Genomic DNA, 25635 nt, shown 5'->3' with positions numbered 1-25635 from the left:
CGAGAGCCAGCCAGGCACCCCCATTATTGATTTTTTTCTTTTTTATATTGAGCTTGTGCGAGCAACGGCCTAAAATTTCTTCCCAGCTCTGACAGTTCATGTCTACATTCTCCAGAAACGGGCATCCTGTTCCTTCCTCTCCGGTCTTTACACTTTCAAACTATTTTTCCCATGCTCTTGTGCAGACAGGACTCCCAGTGCACGTTCGGGAGAAGGAACACAGTTGGCATCTCTCTCTTACTTTCAACTTGGAGACGGATGCTCCTGGTGTCTCGCCACCAGGCCGATGGGTTCTGTTCCTCAGGTTAAAGAACGTACCTGCATCCCAAATCTGCTAAGCGTGCGTTTGTACACACTGTGGGGGCTGCTGGGAGTTCCGGAAGGAAGGCTTCTCCTGCTTCTGTTAGGGGAACCGTATGGTTCTCTCCCCGTCCCTCGGAGCCGGCCTCGTGTCTCCCACCCTGCCCCAGGGTCACCTGCCTGGACCCCTCTCACCATTGTTCCCATTATTCCAAGGCCCAAACCTGGCAGAGGCACAGCCCTGACTCTTGAAAATCTCCCTAAGATGTTTCCCACCCAGACTGAGTGGCGACAAGGCTGGTGGGCATTCGTAGCCCCTCAGGAGGGGCGGCCTTTCGAGGGTCCGAGCGCGCGGCCGGGTCTTAGTCTCAGCTCGCTTCGGCGAGGCTTTGTCTGGTCTCCCCTTCCCTGCGCGGGCGTGACGGTGCGGGCTCGGGCAGGAACAAACCCCTGCCCACCCAGCTGCTGGCTGCAGACCCTGGGTCACAGCTCTGGGTGTCTACGCAGTCTCCTGACCCCAGATGGATCTCTCTCCCTCTCCCTCTCCCTCCCTCCCTCTCTCCCCTGTAAAAGGAGCCGGAGACAACTCTGGACCCTTCAGCCGTGCTGGGAGCAGGCAAGGTCTCCCAGGCTGTGCTCACCGGCCACCTTGCCAACAATTCCTTTCACCCCTTAAACTGCAGCCCCTCCACCTTGATACCACGAGCTTTGAACAAAATGTCAACTTCCCGACCCCCCTCTGGTTCTTGAAAGCCAGCTTCTCGAAACCTGAACCCCTGTGGGCGAGCCCGGCCGGGAAAGTGATGGGCAGCGTAGACCCTGGGGACCCCGGCTCCGACTGTGCACCCGCCCCGTCCCGTCCTGAAGCGGCCCCTGCAGCCTGCTCTCCGAGGAGCACACGGCGGTGGTGCAGTCCCAAGGCCAGACATCCCGAGGGACTGTCCTCCAGGCCCCGAGGACAGGGCAGCGCAGAGCCACTGGCAGGACCACAGCCCACTGGTCCTCCTGCTCAGCAGGACAGCTTGGCGGTCACACGCGGCCACAGGTGCTGCGCAAAACGCGGTCTTTTCTCGAAAATGTATGAAGCTGGTGTGTTCAGGTCCCTCCTGACTTGGACAAGTGAACGATTCCACCTCCATCCTCCACACAGTGGCCTTGCTTCAAGCAAGATTCTTGACACATCTCAGCTCCTACTGAAGACCCCGGACGGACCCCCCACCGCGGCAGGACAAGTGTCTCCTGGGGGGGAGGGCAGCGTGGACACCATCTAGGGGGCTTCACTGCGTGACCTTCCTAGGAATATGGCAACTCGGTCCCCAGCACAGAACCTTCTGGAGGAAAGCCCCTCCCGCTTGCAGCTGGGCCACAGGAGAGGAAACCCCCAGCCCTTGACCCGCACAACTGCTCAGAATCAGACAGGAGAGGATCGCCACCCAGAAGCCGTTCCACCGGGTGAGCACCCGTTGGGGGACGGCTCCCGCCCACCGGTGCGTAGGGAGCCTGGGGATAAGCACGGGAGCACAGGACACAGAGGGCCACGTGTGCCCGGAGCCCCGGAGCTGGAGGGCTCTGGAGCTGGGAGGGCGTGGCGTCACGAGATCCAAGCCGAACCTTCTATTTTCAATAGAACTTTCTGCCAAGATCAGCTGCGATTTTCCAGAAACCCCGTGGACCCCCACTCACTTCACTAGTGGGTGACTAATCTTTCCACTCACACACCCGTATCAGAGCGTGTGCGACACGGACACACGCAAGCAGGGCACGTCCATCCCCAAGGTGTGGCAGCAAAGCCTAGCGCCCTGGGGAAGGGGGCCCCCGCCGTGCCCACCCCACCTCCTGTGGGGGAGGGGCGGGTCACCCCCCCCCACCCGCACCTGCCCTCCAGGGACACGCCCTGAGTGTTGGCTGCTTCTAGAACCCGTGAGCCCCAGTCCCCCCCTCTCCCCTGCACACAGCCTGCACCCTGACCGACAACCCACAAGGACGCACTCACCAGCACCACCGAGCGGCCCCAAGTCACCGGGTCGGCCCTGGTCAATGACCGGAGCGCGGCTGGGGCTGCAGGAGCGCAGGTCCCCGCCTCTCGCGCCCCTCTGGCTGGGTCGTCCCTGGAGCCCCTCCCTGCCGTGCGCCCCAGTGCGCAGGGCGACACGGCCCATTGTGCCCGGTGCTAATTAGCGTGTTTCGTCCAGAGCCACAGCGAAGAATGCCGCATTCATGCTGAGGGGCGGAGTGGGCCGCTGTCCCTGGCTCCCCTTTCGTGAGGGTCAAAAACACAGGACACAGCTGTCCTTGTTCCAGCCCCAGCCCAACGGGCCCGCTGAGGAAGAGCGGGAGGCAGACAGCACACACTCCTCTTGCCCGGACAGCTGACGGCCAGCTCAGCGCGGGGTGCTGGGTGCCTGCGCCCTCGTCCCCGCAGCCCTGACGTGACCCCGCAGCGCAGCCCGTCCCGCCCACGTCCTTCCGTCCACCCCTCCTCCAGCGCCGCTCCGGTGGGATCCCACCCAGGGTGCGCGGAGCAGGGACCAGCGGCCGACACAGCCCTCGTGTGGGCCTTCCCTCCGCCCCCCTCCCCTGGCCTGCCCCTCCCGCCCCCCCTCCTATTCCCCGGGACCCCTTCCTAAAACACACGCCCACACACAGGCCATTTTCTCAGGTCTGTCTCGGGGAGGAAGGACTCCAGGGGACTAGGCATGCCCACAGTGGCTGCAGAGAGCTGCCTCTGGGAGGGGCGGCACCAGGGAGGGGTCTGTCACCAGGGAGGAGTGTCACCAGGGAGGGGTCAGTCACCAAGGTGGGGTCTGTTCCCCAGGGAAGGGTGTGGCACCAGGGAGGGGTCTGTCACCAGGGAGGGGTCTACCCCCAGGGTGGGGTCTGTCACCAACCAGGGAGGATTTGTCACCAAGAAGCTGGGTGCGGCACCCTCAATGGCGGTGGAGCAGGACGAGGGTGGGTGGAAGGTGGGAGCAGAGGGTCACTCTATGTCCGGGGGGGTCACCGTCACGGTCACACGGTGCAGCCGGTGGGTGGTGGACTTGTGTCACGGCATGGTGGCCTTGCACACAGAGGATGGCAGCTAGACCTGCCCAACTGTCAACCTCAGGCAGGGAGACCCCGGGGGCAGCGGGAAAGGAGCCCCTGTGCCCACTGAGCACGGGGTCCAGGAACCAGCTGCAAACACAAGTCCACCAGGAAGATTGTGCGCGGCCTTCGCGAGTCTCTGGTGCCGAAGCGAGGGCCTGGGAGGAGGAGACGGGGTGTCCGGGTGTCACTCTGGGCTTGGAGAGGCCGTGTCCCCCGCCCCCACAGCCGCCTTTGTCACCTAAGGAAACTAAACACCCCACGGTGGCGGAGGCGCCCAGAATCGGGCTTCCAGCTTCGACACGCGCGGCGTGGTGTGGAAACCGGGGGGCTGTGTCCGCGGCAAAGCCCTGGGGCGGCCGGTGGCGGGACAGGAGCCGAAGGCATCCCCTCTGTTCAAAGGCAGCCAACGGCGGGGGCGCAGGGAAGGGGAACCTACAGAGCAGCTCACGGAGAGCACCCGTCGGCAGAACCGTCTGGGGCCAGGTCCGCGGTCCTAAAAGGGGGCCCTTTGTTCTTCAAGAGTGCACAGCGCTGCCTCTCCCGGTGACGGGGACAGGGGTGTCCACACGTGCATGGGAGCAGAGCAGGAAGGGCGCAGGAGCTCTGGGGAACCCGCTCTTCCCAAAGCCCCATGGACTCTGGGGGGGCCCCTTTCCAGGCGGCGAGGCCTGCTATTGGGGAGGGGGGGTCTCCCGGGGGCAGTCGGGGCTCCAGGCATTAGTGTTTCAAAGGCTTTCTCTGCAACCAGCGGAGAGGAGGCCGTGTTCACAGGGTGATGAAGAAACTGGTGCCCACAGGGCGGGCAGGGGTGTGGGCAGGACAGTGTCCTGCGGCCGCCTCAGCTCTCACCGGGCCTCAGAGCCCCACGCGAGCAGCACCCCTACCTCTCAGGGAGAAGCTTGGGCTCAGAGAGGTGAGTGGAGTCCCGCCAGGAGCGAGGAGACCACACTGGAGTCAGATTTCCAGCTCTCGAGCCAGACTTTTGGAAGACAGGCCCTGGGTGGCCACTGGCAAGCTGGCCGGGGGGACAAGGGATCACCAGCAGCACCTCACAGAAAACACAGGCTCGAGTGACGTGCGGTGGCAGGGAGGGAAAGGGCCCTGCAGTCCCGCCACGGCTGCCTGAATGAGAAGGGGGGTGTCAGAGGGCTGGGACGCCCCCGGGGGAGAAGGCCAATTACTGGGTCCTTCAGCCCAGGGGTCTCACGACGCGGGCTGTTGACCCGCTTGCAGAGAGGAAGGCAGCCGCTCATTAACCTCCTGCTGACCAGCTTCCCAAGTTCAGACAGAATTCGAGATGGAAAAAAAAGTCAGGGAGTGAGAGTGAGCATTAATTAAAGCCACGGCACCGGCCGCTCAGGCCCCACGAGCTGCTTTGCAGGCCGCTGACTCTCCCCCGGCTTCCCGGCCGTCTTCCTTCCCAATTTGGTCTCTCCGTGGCCTACAGGCTTTTTGGCAAGGCCTGCTCTGCTTTAATTTCCTCCCAAATGTTGGCGGAAAAGAGATGCTAAATTTTAATTGATTCACGACGTTTCTCAAAGCAATTGCTCTGAGTGGTGGTTCTCAAGACAAGTTAGCGACCTAGGCCGGTGGCCCAAGTGACACAGCCGTGTCCACTGCGCACGACACTTTGGTCCTTGCTAACCTGCTCCCACTGGAGAAGGAATCTGCTCCCAACCCCCGCGCCCCGCCTGCCCCACACCTGCCTGCCCCAATCAGATCACCGTTCGTTTGCTCCCACATCTGCCGACGCTCCTAACCTCGGCAGAGCCTTCCAAGTGAGTGACTTGAGAGACGTCAATCCAGAAGTTATTTGCTCAGCTTGTCCACCGAGGGAGCTACGTGGTGGCTCTCCCACACGCACACGACCATTTCTAACATTCTTGGGAGACAGAAGTTGTTGGGAGAAAGAGAAGGGGGGGCCGGGCCTTTCCCAGGCTCGCTCCTTACCCTAAGCGAAGCTTCCCTAGCCCGCTGGCTTCTCCAAGCCACGGTTGACACTGGCCGTAGGCACTGGGCTTAGAAATCGTTTCGTGATGTGGGTTCCTCCCTCCACATCCTCCTCCAAGTTCGTAGAGCGAAGCTCCCTGGTCCCCCCGGGGTCGTTCCAAAAGTGAACTTGAAACCCCAACAATATGACCTTGAGCTTACAGTCTTGCTTTCCGTGGCTTTTTGCTAACGGATCCACCTGGACAGAAGCCAACACCTGCAGACCCTCCTTGATTCTCCACGGGGGCAGAGGAATTCCAGAACTCTTTCCCAGGGAGTGGTGGGCTAGGCTGGGTCAGAACTAACTCACCTTCCTCCTAAGACAGCAAAATGCTGAGGGGACAAATCCCAGGTGCCCCCCCCCCCCCCAACCGAGAGAGAAGTGCCTCACTGAAGGACTCAAAGCAGCTTTTGCCTAAGAAGTCGGCCCGCACCCTGCACTTGGACCCCTGCTCCTTAGCCTCTTGCGGTGAAGGAGGCAGGAGAGACCCCTGGTACCTGCTCCAGTGGGGCCTTTTGCTGGTCGCCCGCCCCACAGTGGAGCCCCTGGGGGACGTGCTAGAACATGTCCACCCACACCGCAGCCTGACTCCAAGGGGTTGTGGGAAGACGGCCACGGTCGCAGCAGGGAGTCCCCTCACCGAGAAGGGGTGACCACGGATGGTCCTTGCACAGAAGATGGTCTGAGTGGCATCCAGGGCTCCAGGTCCGGCTGGGTCTGATATGGTCCCTACCGGGTGCCCCAGCCGCCTGGCAAGGGCAGACGTGACCCTCCCTAGAGAAGGGCGCGTTCGTCCAAGGTCTCAGGGAAACCCCACGAGCAAATGTTTGAGGACAGTGACAAACACGCAGCTAAGGGAGCCAGGAAACCAGGAAGCAAGGCAAATGAGCAAAAGGTTCAAAGAGACAGGACCTTCAGGCACTGCATTTAACCAGCACGGGTCACAAAAGAACAAGTCTCCCTGCTTTTTAAATAGACCGTATTTTTTTTTTTAGAGCAGATTTAGATTCACAGCAAAACTGAGCAAACAGCAGAACTCCCGTACACGCCTGCACAGAACCCTCCAGGTTTATTTAAGGAAATAAGTCGCAAGCTTGAAAATAACTTCAGGGAGTAGAAAACTGTAAGAAGGGATATGCCAAAGCTGAATAAGAAGAGAGGACTTTGTAAAAACAAATATAATAACTGAAATCAGACACCTGGTGGACGCTCGTGGTGGCAGATCGGACAGCAGAACCGCGAAGCGGGGGGACAATTCGGAAGAGATTACCTAGCAGTGAGCACAAAGACACAAAAAAGAGAACACATGGAGGAGGGACACAGAGTGAACGAGAAGCTCTCCCGGAAGGAAAAATGAGGGGAAAAACCGAGAAGCAGAATTTGAGGACGTGGGGAACAGGATTCTCAGGGTTTGACGAAAGAAAACGTCAAGACGCAAAGGAAGCCCAAATCTAGGCGCATTGTAATGACACTTGAGGGGAAAAAACAGCAAAGACGACAGAAATGGAGACAATCTGCCCGGGGAGCCGAGCTCAGGTCGGAAGGCAGGAGGGCGGCGCGGACTTGTCATGCGCGCGATGGGGGCCGGAGGACGGCGGGGTAACGCGCTAACCGTGCCTTAAGAGTACCTGCCGAGCAAGAAGTCTGTCCCCCGTGAAAATAGTTCCACCCCCATCCTTGAAAGAGAGACCTTTTCGGACCAAAGAGGGGACATGAAGGAACCCCCGCGGGGTGTGCCTCGGGCGGGAGCGTGATTCCAATCGGACAGCCCAAGAGGCAAGAAGAGAGGGAGAATGACAGACGTGTTACGTCCAACGGGAAGGCTGAAGTCAGTGACCGTGAAACACTGACAACTTCCCGCGTGTTATGAGAGAAACAGGATGCAAACAAGATGCCAACAACACAAACACAAAATTTCAAACAAGGACGAGCTCGGTTAAAATTCTCAAGCTCCTTTTTCTTCTCCGGGGAAGAGTTGGGTTTGCGTTACCTCCAGTGAGATGATTTCGCTGCTACTTTTACGGTCATCGTGAAAATAACCGAAAACAGACTCTGCGAAATCTAGAGGGAAGGGGGGAAACCCCTCAATCGGTGCAAAATGAGGCAAGAAAGGGGGAGAAGAAGGGTAGCAAACAGAACAACACAAAATAAAACACAGTTCAACCCCAAATACACCCCCAAAGCCATCAAGTGGAAATTTAAAAACGTACTTCTCAGGTGGAGGCAGAATGGCAGTGACGATGTCATCATTCCAAGCACCCCCTCCCCCCATCTCCTCTCAACATGGAAATGGAACAGTCAGTGCAAGAAAGCAGAGGAAACATCAAAAACATTTTCCACACAAGGTGACGAAACACCGTCCTCCTGCCCGCTGATGGTGTTAACCAACTGCCCCAACACTTACTGGCTTAGAACACGTGTTCTATTCTGCTCGGGGGCAGGAGGGTCGGGACTTGGGGGAAAGCTTAGCTGCGAGGCTCCCTGCCGACCCCCATGCTGTCAGGAGCAGCTGCGGGGCTGGGCTCCACCCCAGGATGGGGAGTCGGCACGGGCGGGGGCGGTGGGAGCTCAGGTGTCCTCTCCAGGGCGGTGGCCGTGTCCCCAGAGTGCACACCCCAACAGTGGTCTCTCCGAGGGGTCTCTACGGAGGCTTCCTACCAGCCATCCGGGAGCCCCGGGCATCGCCACCGAGAAGAGGGGGAGGGGGGCTCTGCCTGGACAGCGGGGGACCGAGCGTAGGCACCCCAGCAACGCCCACACAGTGAGGGCCTTGGACCCGCTCCTCGTCCGTCAGAGCCCAGGGGTCGCTAACAAGTGCTGTGCCTCGAAAACAGGGTCTCCACTCGAAGCGGAGCCTCGGCCAGACAAGCTGATCTTGTCAGGAGAGAGATGCTTTGCAATCTTTCAAGGAACACAGAGGAAAGTAACGAAACAACAAAGCTAAGTGGTAAGTCACAACACGCGGGGCCCTGCGGAGGGGACTTAGTGGCCTACAGCCCATTACAGAGTCCTGTTTGTTTCCTTTTGGTCTGGAAATCCCTTTCGTAATGATCGAGTCAAAGACACGCTGGAAAACACACAGAGCCATTTCAGAGTAGAGCGATTTCTGATAGAGACCGAACAGAGAACGAGCTGCCACCCGGGGATGACCACGCGCCTGCAGGAAAGGAAGGGGGGCGGCTGTTGGGTGACAGGAAGGGACCGAGGCGCAGTACTGAGAGAAAGTGGGGCAGGGTCCTGGTCGGCTGCATTTCGCCTAAGACGGGAGAGGGCATGTGGACACACAAATGCACTTGCTGAACCCATTTTTAAAGGGAAATAGGAACTAAAAAACCACCTTAAAAATACTGCCACTGAGAGGGTCGCCTGGGGGGCTCAGGCGGTTAAGCGTCCAACGCTTGATCTCGGCTCAGGTCGTGATCTCACGGTTCGTGGGTTCGAACCCCGAGTCAGGTTCTGTGCTGACGGCACAGAACCTGCTTGGGATTCTCTCTCTCCCTCTCTCCCTGCCCCTTCCCTGCTCACGTTTGCACACGCTCGCTCTCGCTCTCTCTCAAAATAAACAGGTAAACTTAAAAAAATAAAAGGAAAAGGAAAAATAAAGAAACAAAATATCAGAAAACGATGATACATTTCTCTTAGAATTCCTTCTAGGTTTGTCCCCTGAAAACCTGGAAAACCGTGACCGGCTCAACAGCCACGGGCTCCCCCCCGCACTCAGCTCCAACACTCGGCTCTGTGGGGCTTTCCCACTGACAAGAGCCGGGGCCCCTGGGGGATGCTCAGGACGCGGGCAAGGCGGGCACCTGGGATCCGAACACGAGGCCGCGATGCAAGACTGCTGGGCTCCGCTCAGGAAGACACAGGAGAAAACGTGGGACCACGGGGCCGTGGCGGGGGAGGCCGGCAAGGGTCCGGACGAGACGCAGGGAACAATAACCACAAAGGAAGAAACGGATACATCAGACTTTGTCAAAATTTAAAACTTCCTACGACAAGGAAGAGGCAAGGAAGTCGTGTCTCACGCAGAACTGGGACCTACCGTTCGAGAAGACAAACCAGTGGAAGAGGCCAAAGATGTGAACCCGCTTCACGTGCTGGCCGCCAACAAGCGTGAACACAGCGACTCCGTGTCAGTCTTTAGGGAAACGGACTAAGACTCAGATCAAACGACAGACGCGGCCAGGACGGGAGCAACCGGGACTCTCGCACCAAATGCGTGGCCGTTTTGGGGGAACGTTCTGGTGGCCACTCATAAAATAATTCGTACACCTTCCCGACGATGCCCTCCGTCCGCTCCCAGGAACCTCCTCACAGGACGAAAAGGCGCGTCCACGAAAAGATGTATTTAAAAAAAGGTCCCGCGTAGAAAATCCCATAGGCTGTGTTACGGGAACGAATTTCCCCCAAATCTCCTCCCTAAACTGCACAAAAAATTCACATCAAACGTTCTTTGCAAAGCCACGTGCTTGGCATTGCGTGAACACAGAGTGTCCCCGAACCGTGAGGTCACCGCGAGTAAAAAGGGAAAAGCCAACCGACCCCAGCACCACCGACCCTCACGCTTGTGCCCGGCCGCGGGGAAATGGGATGGTGTGGCTGGAGGGGTCGGGGACACGGGGTCGGGGGGAGCCACCTCCCCGTGTGGGCACCACGGAGTCCGGCCGGTGGCGGGGAGGGGCTGGCAGGTCCTGCACCTGACCCGAGACTGACCCTGACTCTGACCCCGACCCCAACCCCGGGCAGGGTGGCCCCAGTGACCGAGAGAAAGCCGGCTGAGCTCTTGAAAGTGACGAACTCAGTGAACAGAGGCCAGCGTGTCACGAAGGACACACGTGGTCTAAGAGGTCAGCCTTCCAAACACAGAGCTTCTGGGTAGAAAAAAGGCAAAAAGAGAAACTCTTAATCAAGCAGAGAAGGAGAAAAGAAGAAAAAAGGAGAAGTGTAGGGTCTTTCAGGCCAAGACCCTCTCCTCAAAACAACCCCCTGAAGCGTGGGGACTTCGCCAGGCTGGCGGGAAAGGGGGCCGTTAGGTTAGGGATCTTGTAAAATCCCCCAAACACCCGATGTCATAAACACGAATACAAGTCAAGTCCGCAGATGCCCCGTGCAGAAAATCAGGAACGAAATTTTACACAAGAGTTGATGCAAAGTCTCTCTTGTTCAAAAGCAGCCACGAAGCAGAAGAAACCTGTAAAGCCACACAGAGTTATGCCCTGGAGGGCACGGACAGCCACCCTGAGTTAGAAATCCAAACACTAAAATGGATCAGAAATGAAGATAAGTGAAAACTCAGTGACTTAAGTGACTTAACTCAGAAGAAAATACAAGAAAGACCCGAATTACCTCAGCAGTGAGCGCTCATGAAGCGTTCGGGGCCCATAAGAGCAGGGACCGCGGTGCTGGGCTGGGGTCGTGCTCTTGGGACGGGGACGTGCTTGCGGGATGGGGACCTGCTCCCGGGATGGGGTCATGCTCTTGGGACAGGGATGTGCTCGTGGGACAGGGACATGCTCCTGCGCCGCGGTTGTGTTCCTGGGCTGGGGACATGCTCTCTGGATGGGGACGTGCTCACGGGATGGGGTTATGCTCTTGGGACAGGGACGTGCTCCTGGGCCGCGGTCGTGCTCCTCTGGGCCGGGGTTGTGCTCCTGGGCCGGGGTCGTGCTCTTGGGACGGGGATGTGCTCCTGGGCTGGGGTTGTGCTCCCCCGGGGCCAGGGCCGTGCTCCTGGGCTAGGGACATGCTCGCGGGATGGGGTCATGCTCTGGGATGGGGACGTGCTCACGGGACAGGGTCATGCTCCCGGGCTGGGGTCGTGCTCTTGGGACGGGGATGTGCTTGTGGGACAGGGTCATGTTCTCGGGATGGGGACATGCTTGGGGGATGGGGACGTGCTCCTGGGCTGGGATCGTGCTCTGCGGGCCTCCTATTCAGAGCTATGATTCAGGGAGACCTTCCTCACACAGAAAGAGACCTGATCTGCACATTTCAAGGGGCTCACTGGGGAACCCTGAGACGCGCCCAGCAAAACATCTGGATTTCAAAACTAAGGTAAAATCCTCAAAGCCTGCAGGCAAAAAGATCAGTTACCTTCCAGAGTCAAAAGAATGAGACCAGACTTTTAAACCAACACAGAAGCAAGGAAACAATGAAAACATTAAGAAAAAAATCAATGAAAGAAACCATGAACGAAGGATTTCAGAACCAGCCAAGTCCGGAACATCCGTGGTTCCAGAAGGTAAGAAAGTGCTAAATAACAATGATAATGTAATCAAAATCTCACAGAACAGACAAGATGGGGCGTGTGGAAGGAACACAGGTGCTCCTAGGCCACCAGCTGGAGCCATCTGGTAAACCAGCCTGCCCTGTGGCTGCGGGACGCCGACCCGGGGGACGAAACGGTCGTCCGCGTGTCCGCACCCAAACGAAAATCATTGTGTAAAGAACGGGGAGAAGGCGCGGCTTTTCCCGAAAGGAGCGTTCCAACCAGCCACGTGAGCCGAGGCTGGAGCTCCAGGGCCCCCAGCGGCAACGGCACGGTGACGACCGTCAGGCACAGACACGCGGAGGAGGCGAGGCTAGCGAGGGGGGATTTAAGAAGCAGAGTCCGCACGCCTCGAAGTATCTCCCCAGGATACCGCCCGGCCACGGCGGAGAAACCCCGGCCCCCGGACACCCAGGCCAGACTCACCGCGAGCGGGACACAGACACGGACAACTCGGATGCAGGACGCGGAGGAGAGGACGCCCGCGCGGCCGCGGGCTCCTTGCCAAAGACACATAACCGTGTTCCGATCATGAGAAAAACTCCGATTCTGGGTATTTTTACAACGTCGCTCCTCAGTAGCCTGCGGAAGCACCGACGTCGGAAGAAGACAGGCAAGACTGAGGACTTGTCACCGGCTGGAGGAGACCAGGCAGACGCAACACCCACACGCAACGTGGGGTCTGGGGTGGGACCCCAGGGCAGAAGAGGGACGTTGGTGGGTAGGGAGGTCTGAATAAGGTCCGTACTGCGGCACCACTATCGACGTCCCGGTTTTGGTGACGCAGGATGGTTGCGGAAGACGTCAACGCTAGGGAAACCGGATGAGGGGTAAACGGGGCCGCGTGCCATTTTTGAAGTTTTCCTGTAGGTCTGGAACTAGTTTAAAATAAGGCGTTTAAGGGGCGCCTGGGTGGCGCAGTCGGTTAAGCGTCCGACTTCAGCCAGGTCACGATCTCTCGGTCCGTGAGTTCGAGCCCCGCGTCAGGCTCTGGGCTGATGGCTCGGAGCCTGGAGCCTGTTTCCGATTCTGTGTCTCCCTCTCTCTCTGCCCCTCCCCCGTTCATGCTCTGTCTCTCTCTGTCCCAAAAATAAATAAAAAACATTGAAAAAAAAAATTAAAATAAAGCGTTTAAGAAATAACCACGTAAAAAGATACTTAATATCACTAATGGGAAACGCAAATCGAAACTTCAACCAGACACCGCCTCACCTCTCTCTCTCTGTCTCTCTCTCTCTCTCCATATATAAATGAAAAAGAAAACCAGGTGTTGGCGAGGATGTGGAGAAGTCGAGACCCTCATGCGCTGCTGGTGGGAACGCAAACCAGTGCAGCCGCCGTGGAGAAGGGTACGCAGGTTCCTTCAAATGTAAACACAGAATTGCCACGTGGTCCGGCCATCCCACTTCTGGGTGTGCACCCAAAAGAACAGAAAGCAGGGCCTCGAATACTTGTACACGCGGGTGCATGGCGGCGTTACCCACAATACCTAAAACCTGGAAGCAATCCAAGCGTCCACCGACGGTGAACAAAATGTGGTCCACGCACACAATGGGATATTGTCCAGCCTTGACCAGGAGAGAAATCCGGCCACGTGCCACAACGTGGATGAGCCATGAGGACGTTGTTCTCAGTGAAACAAGCCAGTCACAAAAGGACAAACACCGTCCGACTCCACTTACGTGAGGTCCCCAGAGGAACCTAGAGGAGTCACACTCGTGGGGACAGAAAGCAGAAGGGTGAGTGCAGGGGCAGGGGAGGGGGACGGGGGGGTTACTATGTCATCAGACAGAGTTCAGTTCTGCAAGGTGACAAAGTTCTGGAGATGGACCGTGGTGACCCCGACAGCAAGGCGAGTGTGCTCAACGCCCCTGAACGCACCCTTGAACGTGGCTGAGATGGTCAATTTTATGTGATGTGTATTTTACCACAATTTATAAAAACGAAACAGAAGAGGGGTGCACGGGTGGCTCAGGTCATGATCTCACAGTTCATGAGTTCGAGCCCCGCGTCGGGCTCTGTGCTGACAGCTCGGAGCCTGGAGCCCGCTTTGGATTCTGTGTCTCCCTCTCTCTCTCTGCCCCTCCCCTGCTCACACTGTGTCTCTCTCTCAAAAATGAATACACTTTAAGAAAACAAAACAGAACAAACCCACGGACCTGACCTCTGTCTTCCACACATGTTGATAAGCCCCTCAGCTCGGAGGGTCCAGCTGCCCTAGCAGCCCAGCCTCACAGCAAGCGCCCCCGGCCACAGCATCCTGCCCAGCCTGCTCCTGGCCCGCGGGTCCCCACTGTACCCTCACTGGCTTCCTCCAGGCCCCAGGGCTGGCCCGCTCCTCCCCTCGGATGGCTGTGTCCTGAGCGGCCTCTTGGACCCCCAGCCAGCGGGAGGACAGGTCACGGGCTCTGGGGGAACTGGGAAACACCTTGGTGGTTTTGGTCACAGCAGAAACAGTATGTGTTTTCACAGTGGCTTAAGGCACATCCGTCTGGCTGCTGACCACTCCCGGAGGGCAGAGACCACGTCTGTCCCTGTTCACCGACCTCCCCAACTGAGGGCCACGGTGCCTTTCCCAGACAAGGTGACTGATTTCGTGTTTTGTGGGCAGGAAAGTCTGGTGGCATCAGGCCATGAGGCGGGGCCAGGAAGGGACAGCGCTGAGTGACGCAGGGGGTCCCGGGGGACCCTGGGCACAGTATCCAGGCCACAGCTTCACCTCACGAGGATCCTCCTGAGTCCCCAGGTGGGCCTCTGCTGTCCAGCCCTCTCCCCAGACTGCATGGCCGCGCTGGGCTCAGATGTGGGCGGACAGCGCAGGAGGAAAGGTCTTTGTCGCTCGAAGGGAAAAGAGACTCAGCTTGACTTTGCCTCCTGGCGTCCTTCCCTCCATTTCTTCATTTTGCCCCCAGGATCTCAGCCCAGATCTGGAGGGAAACCAGCCCAGAGGTCAGCCCAGGACAGGTGGACAGGAGGTCTCCCTGGAGTCTGGGCTGGCCACAGGGAGAGTCCTGCCTCGAGACTTCTTCCTCACTCCCCGGGCCAGGCAAGAACATTCTACCCTCTGGGGTGTCTGGGTGAGCACCCAACTCTTGATTTCGGCTCAGGTCGTGATCCCAGGGTTGTGGGATCAAGCCCTGCTTGCTTCAAACTCTGTGCTGAGCATGGGGTTTGCTTAAGAGTCTGTCTCCCTCTCTCTCTCTCTCTCTCTGTGCCCCTCTCCCCCACTCGCTCACTCTCTTAAAAAAAAAGAAAAAAAAGGAACCTTCTGCCTTCTGCTGGCCTCTGGCTGCTCCCTGCAGCCTGAGCTCCAGAAACTGAGTGGAGAGAACCTTGGGCCTCCGGATGCTCCCATAAAGATGTGCTTTGGGGCCAAGAGAACCCAGCCCCGTTCTCCTCCTGGAACCATCTGTATCATCCCTGAACTTTCACACCAAGGAGCCCAACCCAGAAAAGCCTGGATTAGAAACCGCAGACCAGCAGACTCCCTGTTTATAATACAAAAGATTCCATATAAAGGGTGTGTGTAACACAGTATAGACTCGAAAACAACCCCAGAAACCCGCAACACATTGATCCCCAGAGGCACAGACACAGCCACCTTAAGAATAAACGACCAGGGGCGCCTGGGTGGCTCAGTCAGTTAAGCGTCCGACTTCGGCTCAGGTCATGATCTCGCGGTCCGTGAGTTCGAACCCCGCGTCGGGCTCTGTGCCGACAGCTCAGAGCCTGGAGCCTGCTTCGGATTCTGTGTCTCATTCTCTGCCCCTCCCCTGTTCATGCTCTGTCTCTCTCTGTCCCCAAAATAAATAAACATTAAAAAATTTAAAAAAATAATAAACGGCCATAAGGCTTCCCAAGAGGAAAGACCGTTGATAGGACCAACTACGTGAAGCTGGTGAAGCCCATTTTTGCTAATTATCTCCAATATTGTAATGACCCATGTAAATTTCAGCCACAGAGGAACCGTCAAGCCAGAGAGAGAGGACAGAATGGGCGCTCAGCCCCCGGGTCGTTAAAGGGAAGTTAAGCCTGGTGGGAGCCCTCCTAGCCTGACATCCTTCCGCGCTCACGGATGCTGAGGGCCTGGGCTCACTTACCCGGGGAAGAGCGCAGAGGGAGGGGACTCTGGGGACACAGCCTGGGCTCGCCACGGAGGGGAGGGAGGAGGGCAAGGCATGGCAGGTAACCTTCAGCAGGAAGTCTGGCCGGGGACAAGGCCTCATCACTCTGCTCCGGACCGTGGCACAGCACCGTCACTGACGACCCGCGGTCCAGGCCGAGCCCGGCGGGAAGCGTGGAGGAGGGGCATGGAGATCCCCAGGGGGAGCAGGGCAGAGACCGGGACACAGGTATGGGGTGCGATCCGGGGCCCAGGGGAGGGCCCTTATGTGCCAGGACTAAGAGTCACAGATGCTAACTTAGGACAAGACCCTTCCCCTCTCCAGGTCTCGGGCTCCTCACTTCTCGATGATTCTTTGTGATACTGTCATTTTGTCCTTGGCAGGTTCCTTGAGGATGTGGCCCCAGCCTGGTTCCCTCCACCCTCCTCAAGGTGGGTCACTGGCATCCTCCAGCCTCTCCCAGGCCTCCTGCCGCCCATCCCTTCTCTCAAAGTCATGCCCACATACCTTAACACACAGAAATCAGAACAGAGCCTGGCATAGAGCAGGCTGTGTAACAGGTGAGGGTTTTTTTTATCCTCACTATTTCCTCTTTTTTATAACAGTTTTTTGTTGCTATGCCATCGTTCACAACCTCTTAGATCTTGTATCATGAAAGCAAACTGCTCGTGCTGAAAGCCCAGATCCTGGAACGCGTTGGTCATGATGTCACCAGCCGCCCCTGGGAAAGGCAGACACCGCGCACTGGTTCCTGGGGCTTCAGGCATGTGGGACAGGGTGGCTGCAGGAACACGCAGTGGCCCCGGGCATCTGCACTGACCCCCTGCTACCAGTCCATCCCTTCACCCTCCCCCCGTGGGCCCGGTTCTCAGCGGCCACCATCAGTACTGATAATAAATGCCAGTCACGTCTGTGTAAATATTTTCAGCACGCATGAAGTTCCGAAACAACAGCATGTACGATGCATCAGCCTGCTTGAAAATCCTATTTGGACTTGAAATCATAACTTCATCAGCCCCCAACTGACAGGCACCGCTATAAAAGCTCCTTCTTTCCAACTATAGTCTTTTTGGGAAAAAGCAGGTGTGGTAAGGACTGCGTACTCCCTTCCCCATTAGTGGCCGGGACCCCAACCCGCTGCGGCCAGTTGGTGGTGCTGTTCTGTACCCCACAGAGCAGCCGCTGCCCAGGCCGCCCCTGGATGGGGCGTGAGCGCCACAGCAGGTCCCCAGTGGAGCCCGAGATCCACTGGGCTGGGCCAGGGTTCTCGCTTCTGAAAGCACGTCAGTGTTCTGCTGACCTGTCCCGGAAACGCTTCGAAAGGGGGCATAATACTCCTTGTTACCGAAGTTTACAAGAAGGTAAACAGGTCTGTGAGCCCTTAATGTGGGGGGAGGGGGAGGGGGACACTGCAGACAGCGGCCAAAGCAAGTCTTAACTCAGGGATGCAGATCGGCTTTCAGAAAGGCAGGAAAGGGGCGGGGGGCGTCCCTCCTTCTAATCCTAAACCCCAGCAGACACACCGCCTGGTGCCTTCTCCCCTCCACCCACCCTAAGGTGGGGAGAGCCCTCTGCACCCCCCCAGAAGTGCCCACCAGCTCCCCGCTCCCTCGGTGGCACCCAAGGCAGAGAGGGTGCGCCTGATTTCCGGCTGCCCTGCCAGTGGTCACCCTGGTCCCCGTGTTTGCAGACAACACGCACTCCCTCCTCTGCAGGAAGTGAAGCTGAACCAAAACCTCAGGTGCGGCAGGAAGTCGCTGCCCACAATCCTGCTTCTCCAAGAGACAAGGTCAAAGCGACAGGCCGGAGGGGTTTTCTAGGAAAGGTGTGGAGCCCGAGCCTCCCCTCCGACTCCTGACCCCAGGCGAGCCCTTCGCGCTGCGGCTTCCGAGGCTTCGGATACCGTGAGCCTCCGACCGCCCTGCCGCCACCCCCGGAAACAGGAACACGTGAAAGCAAAACACTAGACACCGAGGGGGGTGGGGGCAGCTCAGTCTGCGGTGCGGAAACGCCCAAGTGGCGCGGACCCGGACGAGAGCACCTGCGCGCCGCCCACCCGGGCCGGCGTCCCTGCCAGCACAGAGGCCTGTGCACCTGCCGCCGGCTCCCGGGAGCTCCCGCGAAATGGGCGCGATTGAGACAGGTGGCCCGCGGGGTCGCCTGGAGAAGCCGAGAGGAGCCTGGCTCCAGACAGGGGCGTCCCGGCCGCGGGCCCCCCGACCAACAGAACGTCACTCTGCCCCCTCCCCCCGCCAACCCCGAACCTCCCCCGGGCCCCCCCCCTCCTTAACCCCCCCCCGCCATCTCCGGACCCCACCCCGGGCCACTCCCGCGCCACCCGCCGGCCGCCCCCGGGGCGGGGGGCAGGACGAGCGCGCGGGGCCACCGCCACCCCGCCGCGCAGGGCGCAGGGGCCCCCGGGACGCACGGTGCCAGGCGCCGGCGCAGCGCAGAGGCCCGGCGGGGCGGCGGGCGGGCGGGCGGGCGGGGGGGGGCTGGGGGCGGCCGGCGGCTGCTCACCGAGGCTCCCCGCGGGCGGCGGGCTCCGGGCGGCGTCCGACGGCCCGGCTCGGCCATTGCGGAGGCGCTGCGGCGGGCGGGGGGCGCGCGTCACCGCGGGCGGGCGGGCGGGCGCCCCAAACCCAGGGCCCTCCCCCGACACTCCCCGCTGCCGCCGCCGGGCGCGGCCCCGCGACACCCCAACCCCACCTCTTTTCCTCCTCTGCCATCTCAGGCTGGCGGGGAGCGGGTTTGCGTCTACGGAAAGCCGGCGACGATGCTGCCGAAAATGACCCGGGTGCTGCGCAGGGCGGAGGGGGGGCGGGCGAGGCCCGCCTCGGCCGCGCCCGCACTGACCGCCACCCACCCCGTGCTGCCGGGGGCGTCCGCGCTCAGAGCCACTCACCCACACTCCCCGCCGCCGCGCAGCCCGCAGCCCGGAAGACTTGCACGTGCGTGTTTTAGCCGTTAACTCCCGGCTTCCGTCTCCAAACGCTGCCTTCCACGCCCCGGATGAGAGAGAAATGCTCTTTGGAGCCGTGCGTGGAACAATCCTCTCCGTGCTCCGGAACCAGACCCACAATTCCATCGTTAAGCCGCGGGCTCTGGGGCTGCTGGCCTCAGGGTCCCAGCACCCCCGCTTCTTCAGGCTCCGGGCCTGGGGGCCCCCCCCCCGAAAAGTGCCCGCCTCTTAGAGTTGCCGGAGGGGCTCCCTGGGCTGATAGGTGTGGCAGGGCAGGGTAAGGATTGTTTGAAAACCGACTCGCGGGGCACGATGGCCCCTGGGAAGGACATTCCTTCTCCCACACCCAGACTTGGAAATCAGCAGACCCCGAAGTTCGGCGCGTGAGAGCAAATGTGTTTGCAAGCGGATGATTCCCGGTGACCCTCACAGGTGCATATGCCCCTCCTCCCTTCCTCCCAGACCCCGGCACTTTGGCCGCAGGAAACCCAGAACCGTCCGGGGATTGTTGGCTAAGAACACGTTTGCTAGCACAGAAGCTCACGTGAAGAGTTGTTCTCCCACCACCGGACACCCTGGGGCACCTTCAACTGGCCCATTCCAACATTCCCTGCCATCCGGATGATGGACACGGAGTACGACTTGGAAGTCCCACCGTGGCAGCCCCCGGCTGCCCTTCCTTGGTGAGTGGCTCAGTGTGAAAGAGAACGCGCTCTGTAAGTCTCCGGATGGCGCTCCTGGTGGAGACCTGGTGAGCAGGGAAGGAAAAACTACCCCAGGATGAGCCTTTACTCCAATGAGGTCCCACGGGGGCTGGCGGATCACGGGCGCGCGTGGCGTGGCTCTGGGTTGGTCTCAGCTGCTGGTCTCAGACTGAGCGGGAGGCGCGGCAGTAGCCTGGGCTGGGGATGAGCGAGGTGGTCAAGCCCGTGTGGAATCGCCATCACGCTACGACTGGGGCTCCTTCCGCGAGCGGTGTGTGCCGACGGGAAGCAGCTGGCTGCCACCTGCGGAACAGGTGTCTCCCCATCTGCCGGGCATGCGTGTGGAACACGGATATTCCCACACCTGAGCCCGCTCCAAAAGGTCCATCCAGACCCCCTTGACCCCATCCTCCGAAGTGGTTCCTTCTCGGTCCCTGATCATCAGCGTAGGGGAATATGTCAGCTCACTCTCCTTCCAAGGAAAGTGGAAAACGAAACATGCTGCTTGCAGTCACCCGCTGGGTGGGCTCCCCCCCACCGTCACCACCCCCACCCCCAATTGGGGCCCGTTCCAGCAGTGCCCCAGCCAAGAGCGTCACCGCACACAGAATCATGTGCACAGCAGGCTCCGTTTCTCAGCCATCAGTCAGTGGGTTTTAGGGAGCTGGTCATAAATCTAAAGATGCGTGGAGGGAAGGTGAGGGGGTCAGCCACCTGCTCAGGCAGCCTATTTACATGTTACAATCTCGTCTCAGCCTGCTCAGGCGGCCACAACAAAATCCTACAGACTGGGGGGCTTTAACAACACGTGTATTCTCTTGTTGTTCTGGAGCTGGAAGCCCAAGATCTGGGTGCTGGCAGGGGCTGGTTTCTGGTGAGGCCTCTGTCCTGATGAGTGCGGGTTCAGGCTCAGTGTGCAATGATCCCCTAAAGGTCTAGTGTTTTCCTTTCCCTTGTGCACGATCTGGGGAGTGTGGCTACAGGTCCTTTTCTGAAAGGCCGGGAGGAAACTCCGCGAATACTCACGGTGTTAGCACAGGATCCTTCCCCAGGGACACCCAACCTGTCCTTAATTAAAAGGATGTGGTGTCTGTGAACTGATTCAGGTCTGACCGTCGTGTGAGGGCGGTGACTTCTAGGATAGTGACTCAAGTCTGCTTCTGCTCACTAAATTTAGAGTTTGCTATTTTGGTCAGATGGGTCGAATAGGCCCTTAGGGGGCTTCTCATCTAAAGGCTGAGGGAGACAGGCAAGATGGAGGGGATTTATCATGCGCATCCCTCCCACACACCTGCTGTTTCCCCCAGCATGGCATAAAGGCTCTCCCCTCCCCGAGGCATTAAGGCAGACATTGTCAGGGCTGGCGCCTGAATCCGGGGGAAGCCTTGGAGTGGCTGTTCCCACCACTGGTAGTGGCGCCACCATGAAATGAGCAGTCCTGGATAAGGGAACAGCATGAGTACAGTCACTATGATCACAACTTCTCTATATATTTGAATGTTTTTCAAAACAAAAGGTAAGCATGGATATGAAGATTGTATAAAGCATAACAACCGTTTACATCATCAAATTGTACCAGTTCAGAGGCAGCTGGGTGGCTCATTGGTTAAGCATCCAACTCTTGGTTTTGACTCAGGTCATGATCTTGTAGTTTGTGACATCAAGCCCCACGTCGGCTCTGCACTGACAGCGTGGAGCCTGCTTGGGATTCTCTCTTCCTCTCTCTCTGCCCCTCCCCTGTTCTCTCTCTCAAAAATAAATAAATAAACTTAAAAAGAATATTGTGCCAGTTCAGTGTCTCTAGCAGCAAATTAAAAACAGAACAAAACATAGGAGTGCCTGGATGGCTCAGTCGGTTAAGCATCCGACTCTTGATCTCAGCTCAGGTAATGATCCCAGGGTCAATCAGGAGCCCTGCATTGAGCCACAATGAGCGTGGGGCCTGCTTGAGATTCTCTGTGTGTGTGTGTGTCTCTCACTCTTTCTCTCTCTGTCTCAAAATAAAAATTGGAAACTCAGATAGGGTTGGAAAAACACTCATGAACAGAGAGTTCTGGTTCTAGATAAAATGGAGTGAGCACACTGCCCCCCCCATTTCTGTCCTAAATGCAGCCATAAAATCTGAACAGAAACCATGGAGTAGCTATTTAAGAATTCTGGAAGGTAAATGGTAGCAGGTAGATTGGGGGGAGAGACAAGAATTTGGAGCACCATCACCCGGCTGTGAGTTTCTGTTACTTCCCAGCCTGGATTAAATCCAGCCCCAACCTGGAAGTGGGCATGGGCTGAACAGAGAGCATTCTGAGAGACGCCTTCCAATTCTAGTTCAAGAAATAGTTAAGGGCAAAACTAAAAGGCAACTGATGCAATGGGAGAAGATATATGCAAAGAATATCGGATAAAGGGTTAGTATCCAAAATCTATAAAGAACTTATCAAACTCAACACCCAAAAAATGAATAATCCAGTGAAGAAATGGGCAAAAGACATGAACAGACACTTTTCCAAAGAAGACATCCAGATGGCTAACAGAAACATTAAAAGATGCTCAACATTACTCATCCTCAGGGAAATACAAATCAAAATCACGATGAGATACCACCTCACACCTGTCAGAATGGTGAAAATAACTCAGGAAACAACAGATGTTGGCAAGGGTGTGAAGAAAGGAGAATCTTTCTGCACTGCTAGTTGGAATGCAAACTGGTGCGGCCACTCTGGAAAACAGTATGGAGTTTCCTCAAAAACTTAAAAATAGAACTACCCTACAACCCAGCCATTGCACTACTAGGTATTTATCCAAAGGATACAAAATGCTGATTCGAAATTGATTCAAAGCTGATTCGAAAAATGCCCCTTCAGATGTTTGTAATGGCACTATTGACAATAGCCAAATTATGGAAAAGAGTGCAAATATCCATCAACTCAAGAATGGATAAAGAAGGGGCACCTGGGTGGCTCAGTCGGTAAAGTGGCCGACTTCAGCTCAGGTCACAATCTTGCGGTCTGTGAGTTCGAGCCCCGCGTCGGGCTCTGTGCTGACAGCTCAGAGCCTGGAGCCTGTTTCCGATTCTGTGTCTCCCTCTCTCTCTGCCCCTCCCCTGTTCATGCTTTGTCTCTCTCTGTCTCAAAAATAAATAAATGTTTAAAAAAAAAGAATGGATAAAGAAGATGTGGTTTATATATACGATGGAATATTACTCGGCAATCAAAAAGAATGAAATCTTGCCATTTACAACAATGTGGATGGAACTAGAAAGTATTATGCTAAGTGAAATAAGTCAGCAGAGAAAGACAGGTAACATATGATTTCACTCATATGTGGAATTTGAGAAACACAGCAGATGAACATAGGAGAAAGGAAGGAAAAATAAGAGAAAAACAGAGAGGAGGCAAACCATAAGAGATTCTTAAATGGAACAAACTGAGAGTTGCTGGAGGGGAGGTGGGAGGGGGGATGGGCTAGATGGGTGATGGGCATTAAGGAGGGCACTTATTAGGATGAACACTGGGTATTATATGTGAGTGATGAATCACTGAATCCTCCTGAAACCATTATTCCACCATATGTTAACTAACTAGGACTTAAATGAAATTTTGAAAACTATTTTCTAGTGTAATAAATATGCAGTTATAAGCTAATAAAAAAAGAAGAAGAAGAAATAGGAAAGGGTTTCCCTAATGCTTACCGAGGGGGGAGTACATCCTCCCTCTAATTTTTTCCTTTCTTCATTCCCTCGTGCGCCAACCCCACAAAACCCAATGGTGGTGGCAGCAACTCCAGGGGCTGCAGGGGCCTAACACCTTGGCGGGAGGGGAGCATCTTCCTCTCTAACTGGGGGACTCTGCTCCCAAAAGGCTGGGCAAATCACTGTTGCTTTCTGTCCTCCTCCTCTTCCCCCATGTGGCCCAAGATGCAGGTGCAGTAATCAGAAGTATATAACAAAGCTTTCTGGGAAAATGCCCAAAAAGAGATGCTCCAGGAAGTTGATAACTATGAGGAGACCGCAGAAAGGGGGTTACTAAGAAAAGTGATAGAAGAAAGTTGTGTGTGATCTCCTGGAAACACCCCTGGGCTGCAAAGGCACACATCCGAACCTGAGCAGCCAACCATAGACTGTGAGAGTGCACAAAGGGCCAGGCTGCTGCCCTGGTCCCGCTGGGTGGTGCACCCAAGGGACAGACCCACACAGTACTGCGCAGGTCAGATGGAACATTCAACATGAATTCAACTGTGTTACATGCCTCGTACAATGACACTTATCAACATTCTCCATAATTGAACAAGTACCAGAGTCTCATAACATAATATTCAATACGTACAAGATACAATCCAGAATTGCCTGGCGAACAAAGAACCATGAACATGTCAACAGGAATGTGAAGAGATGACAGTCACCAGTGCCGAAAAAACAGACATTGGGATTCGGTGACAAAGCAAGTATTACAGGAATGCTCTGGCCAGTAAGAGTAAACACTCTTGAGAAAGTGGAAAGCCAAGAAATAGAAAATATAAAGAAGAATGATATGGAAATTTTAGAAGTAAAACATATAATAACCAAAACAAAAAGCCCACTAGAGAGACTCGGTGGTGGAACGAGGATGGCAGAGGAAAGAGGAAGTGAACTTGAAGACAGAGCAATAGAAATGACCCACTTTGTATTACAGAGAGGGAAAAGGGGTTCAAAAACAAATGAACAGAGACTCAGGGACCTGTGGCACGATATTGAAACGTCTCACATTTGTGTTCTCAAACTCCTAGAAAAAGAGGAAGGTGTGGTTAAGAAAAAAAATATTTGAAGGGGCGCCTGGGTGGCTCAGTCGGTTAAGCGTCCGACTTCGGCTCAGGTCACGGTCTCATGGTCCGTGAGTTCGAACCCCACGTTGGGCTCTGTGCGGACAGCTCAGAGCCTGGAGCCTGCTTTGGATTCTGTGTCTCATTCTCTCTCTGCCCCTCCCCTGCTCATGCCCTGTCTCTCTCTGTCTCAAAAATTAATAAAAACATTAAAAAAATTTTTTAATAAATTAAAAAAAAAGAAAAAAATATTTGAAGAAATAATGGCTGAAAACTTGCCCAATATGGTAACCAAGACAAAGAAAACAATCCTGAAAGCAGCCCAGGAAAAATGATACATCGTGTACAAGGAAATAATATGAATTACTGCAGAAAACATGGAGGATAGAGGATGTGGAACAGCATTGTTAAATGCTGGGAACAAAGCCTGTCAGAATTCTATGTGCACAGAGAATATCCTTCAAGAATGAAACTGCTGTGGACTGAATATGTGTGTGCCCCCCAAGTCCATATGCTGAAATCTTACACCCCCCCCCCCCCCCCGCCCAGTGTGATGGTGGTTGGAGGTGGGGACTTTAGAAGGGGATTAGGTCACGAGGCAGAGCCCTGGTGGTGGAATTAGCGCCCTAGTAAAAGACACAGCACAGGCCCTTCTTGCCCCTCCACCCTGGAAGGACACAGCAAGGTCACCATCCGTGGAGCAGGGAGTGGGCCCTCAGGGGACACTGACTCTGCTGGCACCTCGCTCTTGGACTTGCAGCCTGCAGAACTGTGAGACGTGAATTTCTGTTGTTTACGAGCCCCCCAGTCTGTGCTACTTTATTACCGTAGCCTGAATGGACTAAGACAGAAAGTGAAATAAAATAGTCTCAGAGAAGGAAAAATACCGGAATTTGTAGACAGCAGACTTTCTGTAGATGAGAGGCATCAGAAGGAAGCAATCAACTGAACTTAGAATGTGGGAAGTTATTTAGGAACAAAGACACATCCAAAAATGTAAAAACAGAGGTGACTTGAAAGTGAATGGATGAGGAAAAAGCACACCCTGTCAACCCCACCCCAAACACCACCCCAACACCACCCCCAACACGACCCTAAACACTACCCCCAACACAACCTCAGCACCATCCCAACACCACCCCCAAAACAACCCCAACACCACCCACAACACCACCCCAACACCACCCCCAACACCACCCCCAACACAACCCTAACACCAACCCCAACACCAACCCTAAACCACCCCAACACCACCCCCAATAACATCACCAACACCACCCCCAACACTGCCCCAACACCACCCCAAACACTACCCCCAACACAACCCCAACACCACACCCAACACCAACCCCAACACCACCACCAACACCATCGCCAACACCGCCCCAACACCGCCCCAACACCAC

At 56.5% G+C, this 25635-nt stretch overlaps 1 protein-coding gene across 19 annotated transcripts in view; it reads right to left on the bottom strand.

Moving 5' to 3' along the window:
• The window catches only part of JAKMIP3 (Janus kinase and microtubule interacting protein 3), a 112599-nt gene extending 94240 nt beyond the window's left edge, over window positions 1-18359 (bottom strand). For all 19 annotated transcript variants that reach the window (XM_043597903.1, XM_043597906.1, XM_043597908.1 and 16 more), the window contains exon 1: window positions 18290-18359. The gene's annotated coding sequence lies outside the window, so the exon portion shown is untranslated. The remainder of the gene's footprint in view (window positions 1-18289) is intronic.
• Window positions 18360-25635: the final 7276 nt, after the last annotated feature.

Source organism: Prionailurus bengalensis, chromosome D2, assembly GCF_016509475.1.
Source record: "Prionailurus bengalensis isolate Pbe53 chromosome D2, Fcat_Pben_1.1_paternal_pri, whole genome shotgun sequence".
Lineage (NCBI taxonomy): Eukaryota > Metazoa > Chordata > Mammalia > Carnivora > Felidae > Prionailurus > Prionailurus bengalensis.
The sequence above is the reverse complement of the archived record's forward strand: the minus strand, read 5'-3'. Positions and strand labels throughout refer to the sequence as shown.